This window comes from Schistocerca americana, chromosome 8, assembly GCF_021461395.2.
Source record: "Schistocerca americana isolate TAMUIC-IGC-003095 chromosome 8, iqSchAmer2.1, whole genome shotgun sequence".
Lineage (NCBI taxonomy): Eukaryota > Metazoa > Arthropoda > Insecta > Orthoptera > Acrididae > Schistocerca > Schistocerca americana.
In genome coordinates, this window is record NC_060126.1 from 367,211,799 (window position 1) to 367,217,887 (window position 6,089).

Sequence of the window (6,089 nt, forward strand, 5' to 3'; positions counted from 1 at the left end):
TGCCCTCAGTAGACGTCCAGCTGCGGTATTGGAGAGCCTTCTCGCTGATGAGCAGCAGTCAGTATGGGTGCATGAACCAGGCGTCCGCTGCAAAGGCCAATCAATAGTCAGCAACGTTCACTGGACGATAGTCGAGGATACACTGCTGGTGGCCCGTTGGTCCACCTGGGCAGTCAGTCGTCCAACAGCTGCATGTCTACTCTCTCGAACACTTCTCAGCAGCCCCTGTCACTTACGACACATGGTTCACCACAGTTGCCTCGACGCCGGTTGTGGATAGCACCATTTTGCCAAGCACGTGTTCCTTGCTTTTTTTTGTTTTTCTTTAGAACACTTATTCGTCATCCTTCTGACGCTTATGATATTTAAGACAACCATTTGTCTTTTCGCTTCATTCATTTCCCTAAGGTTTATGCCGTATATCGCGGGATCCACTTTTTCAGGATTTGGCGTATTTTGTTTTGTAATTTAACTTTGTGGTTGGATGCCCCCGTTGACCTCGTAGTCATCAGGAGATTTCAGGAAGTCCAGAGCACCGTCTATCTGTGAATCGTGTGAACTTCGTTCCGCGTCTTAACCCTTTCGGTGTATTCGTCCGCTGAAGTGGACGATTTTATTTTCAGCCGATATACGCATTCTAAAAGCATTGCAAGGCACTGGACATTGCTTACTTTGCAGTGAGTATTCTCTTCTACGAGTCTGCATATCAACGCCTTTTGTTGACCGGTCTTTTTAGAATGCATACTCTATGCGAAATTCTGTTTTTTTTTCTGCTGAAAGAAGTTTCCTTAATTTCAAAACTACACTCATGCTCATAAATTAAGGATAATTGCAGAATTTGGTGTCACACAACGTGGCACAGCACAAAACTGGCGATAATAGCATAGGCACATAGGGAACACACACGATACAGATCTGTAAGTCCACGGTATTGGTGATAAGTTGAGAAACACATGTGCTACAAAACGCCACTGTTTCCTACGCATGTATCCCGACACCAGTATGGGATATGATCACCATGCACACATACACAGGCCGCACAATGGGTTGGCATACTCTGGATCAGGTGGTCGAGCAGCTGCTGGGGTATACACTCCCAGTGCCTGTCGGAGCTCCTGAAGTGTCGTAGGGGTTTGAAGACGTGCAGCGATACGTCGACCGAGAGCAGCCCAGGCGTGCTCGATGGAGTTTAGGTCTAGAGAACAGGCAGGCCACTCCATTCGCCTGATATCTTCTGTTTCAAAGTACGCCTCCACGATGGTAGCTCGGTGGGGCCGTGCGTTATCGTTCATCAGGAGGAAGGTGGGACCCACTGCACCCCTGAAAAGGCGGACATACTGGTGCAAAATGACGTCCCGATACACCTGACCTGTTACAGTTCCTCTGTCAAATACATGCAGGGTTGTACATGCACTAATCATAATCCCACCCCATACCATCAAAAAGGGGTTGGTACCTGGATCCTGGTTCACACCAGATGAAAACCCGGTGAGAATAGTCTGGACTCGTCCGTGAACATAACCTGGGACCACCGTTCCAATGACCATGTGCTGTGTTCTTGACACTAGGCTTTACGGGCTCTCCTGTGACCAAGGGTCAGTGGAATGCACCTTGAAGGTCTCCGGGCGAATAAACCATGTCTGTTCAGCCGTCTGTAGACTGTGTGTCTGGAGACAACTGTTCCAGTGGCTGCGGTAAGGTCCTGAGCAAGGCTACCTGCAGTACTCTGTGGCCGTCTGCGGGCACTGATGGTCTTCTTGTGGTGTTGTACACTGTGGACGTCCTGTACTGTAGCGCCTGGACACGTTTCCTGTCTGCTGGAATCATTGCCATAATATTGAGATCACACTTTGTGGCACACGGAGAGCCCGTTCTACGACCTGCTGTGTTTGACCAGCCTCTATAACGTCATCAATATGTGTTCTTTAAGCCATTTTCAACATACAGTCACCATTAGCACGTCTGAAAACGTCTGCACACTTACTCTCTGCACCGTACTCTGATATGCACCAACACACCTCTGCGTATGTGGAGTGCTGCCGGCGCTACCGTGCGAAGACCGCGGGTCAAATGCACCGTACGGTCATACCCCAAGGTGATTTAAACCTGCAAACCGCCCACCAGAACGTTGTTACACCACGTATCAGCATTATCCTTAGTTTATGAACATGACTGTAGATATAATCATAAGTTAGCGGAATTGCAGTTGCCATGACAAAATTTCAAAAAACCGTCAACAACGATGGACTATGTGTCTATAGCCACCTTCATATTTTTGCTTGTGTGCTGGTTTCTTTGCTCTGACTTTTACAACAGTCGGTTGTTAGTAATTACTTGGAAATATTTCAACAATCATCAGTAAGTATAAAGAAAAGCTCACTGTGGAAGAAATTTAAAAAATTCTGGAGAATAGTGGTGTATCTGACATTGAAGAACTTAAAAATGATGACAATGTTTCTTCAGTGGGTGACAGCAATGATGAACTTTCACAGAGAATGGATCGTCTCGAGGAGGAAGATTTGGATGAAGATACTCACGACGGTAGAGCTGATTTTGATATACTAATGCAGACATAAAGAAAAATCAACCGCGAGGATTTATGCAGGATGCTGTCGGCGATGCTGTTGCTGTAATCCTCACAGAGTGGCCTCTCAAAGCTCTGTGTCTTTGTGCGCAAACTTCATTGGGGTAGTAGATTGTACACTGATGTTCCGAGACTTGAGATTGTGAAACTGTACCATATTTCCATGGATGGTGTTGACTTTTTGATTTCAGTTTATAGAACATTTATTTGATCACAAAACTGGACACAGAGAATGTTTACTCAGCCCATTGACATGTCTGTATCCACAACGAATACATGGCTGAAGTATGTGCATGAGACGAAATCTCTTGGGCTACCTGAAAAGAAAACTTTCTGTCTACACAATTTTAGTCAGTATATTGCGTTATGACACAAAAACAGACTATACAGGAGAGAAGCAGACCTTCGAATGAAGATGTCCCAACACATGTGCCTGCAAAGCATACCTGTAGCCTGCCGTTGTGACCGAGCGGTTCTAGGCGCTTCAATCCAGAACCGCGCCGCTGCTACGGTCGCAGGTTCGAATCCTGCTTCGGGGATGGATGCGTATGATGTCCTTTGGTTAGTTAGGTTTAAGTAGTTCTAAGTTCTAGGGGACTGATGACCTCAGATGTTAAGTCCCATAGTGCTCAGAGCCACTTTGAGCATACCTGTATAAATGAACTGAAACCGGCTGATACGTTTCTGTCGACCGTTTACCATGCTTTATCAGCAGAAATCGGCATCTACATGCAAAAATCATGGGTGCAGAGCTGAAATGTACATGCAGTTTATCGAATCCAAGGTCCTTTTTTGTGTAGCAAGAGGGCACAAGTGCTTTCTATTAGATTGGTACACAAGTTGGTAGCGTTTTTGAAACTTCCTGGCAGATTAAAACTGTGTACCGGACCGAGACTCGAACTCGCAGAAGTAAAGCTGTGGGGACGGGGCGTGAGTCGTGCTTGGGTAGCTCAGCTGGTAGAGCACTTGCCCGCGAAAGGCAAAGGTCCCGAGTTCGAGTCTCGATCCGGCACACAGTTTTAATCTGCCAGGAAGTTTCATATCAGCGCACACCCCGCTGCAGAGTGAAAATCTCATTCTGGGAACATCCCCCAGGCTGTGACTAAGACATAGCCATGTCTCCACAATATCCTTTATTTCAGGAGTGCTAGTTCTGCAAGGTTCGCAGGAGAGCTTCTGTAAAGTTTGGAAGTTAGGAGACGAGGTACTGGCAGAAGTAAAGCTGTGAGGACGGGGCGTGAGTCGTGCTTGGGTAGCTCAGTTGGTAGAGCACTTGCCCGCGAAAGGCAAAGGTCCCGAGTTCGAGTCTCGGTCCGGCACACAGTTTTAATCTGCCAGGAAGTTTCATATCAGCGCACACTCCGTTGCAGAGTCAAAATCTCATTCTGGTAGCGTTTTTGTTTAGCATGTTGGTATTCCGGTTGCTGGTTGCTATGGCCATTTTTATTTGTAGTTCACAGTTGATATTTGAGTTTACACACTAGCATTTGGAGCTAGAAAACGGAGTGCCAAGTGGATAAATCGGAATTGTAACAGTTCTGATACTAAATGTAACTGGATTTTCTCTTTTGATACTAGTCAATTGTCAGGATGAGCATTCTAAAGCATTATGTCAGGGTGAAAATGCTAAATAAATTAATTTTTCTCTCTTAACAACATGTGGGCAGGGTGGTTTCTTCTTTGGCTCGGGTATGAGGTAGAATGAAACAGCATTTTTACATAAAAAACTTTTATTGAAGATTTGTACAACTGTTTCCTTACTCGATGTTCTGGTTCGGAGAGCGGCAGCTGTGTCGTTTGCGAAGCCTTCTGCTGCGGCAGCGGCGGCGTCTGATTACGCGTGGCAGTGTGTATCTCGTGTCGCCGTCTCGCCCAGCTGACTAGAGACGCGCAGCGCGAGGTGGCCCGTTTAATTATTTGCGAGCGAAGCCGTGCATCGGATGGTGATACCTTGGATGTAGCGTCCCAGTGTTTCTCTTCTCTAAGCGGCCGCGAGTGTTGTGCGTCGGCCAGCGGAGCGGCGCGGCGGGGGAAGGCCAGTGTCCCGGACTCGAACAACGGACCCCCACTTGCCAGTCTTCGGCTGTCAGATCTTCATCCCAGCTCACAGGTGACTGCTGATGTGAGGTCGTCTCCTTCCCGTCCTCACGAGTCACCCGGGAACGTAAAAATCAGACTTCAAATACCTTTTAACTTCTGTCTTCTGTCGCCGAGGCTGCTGCTTGCTATTCCATTACAGCAGCGGACTTGGTGCGTCTGTGCATGATGTAGTCTCTTCTTGCATGACGGTCTTCAGCACCGAAACTGACTGAAAACTACTGCTACTCTTCTCTTCTTCCTTCATCTGTCAGGCTCACTGTGTCTTGCGTATTTATTCACTTCAGTTTACTGGAGGTGAACGACTTCACGGTCATTGCCTCTTCTGTCACGTTGAGAACCTTCTCGAAGAATCTTCTTAACGTCGGTCATTGGCTCTTGGAATGTAGGCGAGGGCCTTTGATCACATGTGACGACTGAGAAACACGTGAGCCGGTCATTGCCTCTTCTGTCACGTTGAAAAACTTCTCGAAGAATCTTCTTAACGACGGTCATTGGCTCTTGGAATGTAGGCGAGGGCCTTTGCTCACATGTGACAACTGAGAAACACGTGAGCCGGTCGGGCGATGCCCTGACGGCTGAATCGACAGCGTCCGCTTACGTGGAACTTGCTGACTTCACGGTCATTGTCTCTTCTGCTCTGCTGTTCTGCCCGCTGTTTGCCAGTATGTAACTCTCTAAACTAAACCAATTTTTTCATTTATATTCTAATTTCTACTTCACTTTGATTTCATTAATTTATTTACTTAAGTACCACTCAACAGAATATTTCCGACATATTCTTCAGTTTAAGTTCAATGGAGGGGTGATAGCAGCGGAGGCAGCCAGAAAAATTTGGGCTGTGTATGGGGATAATGCCACTGGACAGAATACGGCAAGAAAATGGTTATTGTTTCGTTTTAAGGAGGATCGTTTCGACATTACTCACTCTCGACGTTCGGCATTTGCTGAAGATCGTTTGAATGGGTCAGTCCACAATGATCCATGTCAATGTACTCAAGAACTGGCAAATGTGATGAACTGTGATCATTCCACCACCGTGTGACATTTGCAGGCAACGGGAAAGGTTCAAAATCTGGATGTATGAGCACCGCATGCTCTAAGCTAAAATCACATAAATCAAGGGATGACCATATGTGTATCTCTACTTGCTCGTCATCAATTAGCACGTGAATAATACCGACGTTTCCTATACTCTATCGTTACTGGTGACGATAAATGGTATCTTTATGCTAATATTAGGAAAAGAAAGGAATGGTTGGACCCAAACAAATGAGTAGCTCCTTGTACAAAGATATGCGCGCATCCACAAAAGATAATGTTATGCTTGTGGTGGAACAGAGACGGTGTGGTCTACTATGAATTGCTTGTCCAAGGTGCGACCATCACTCCTGATGTCTATTGCCAA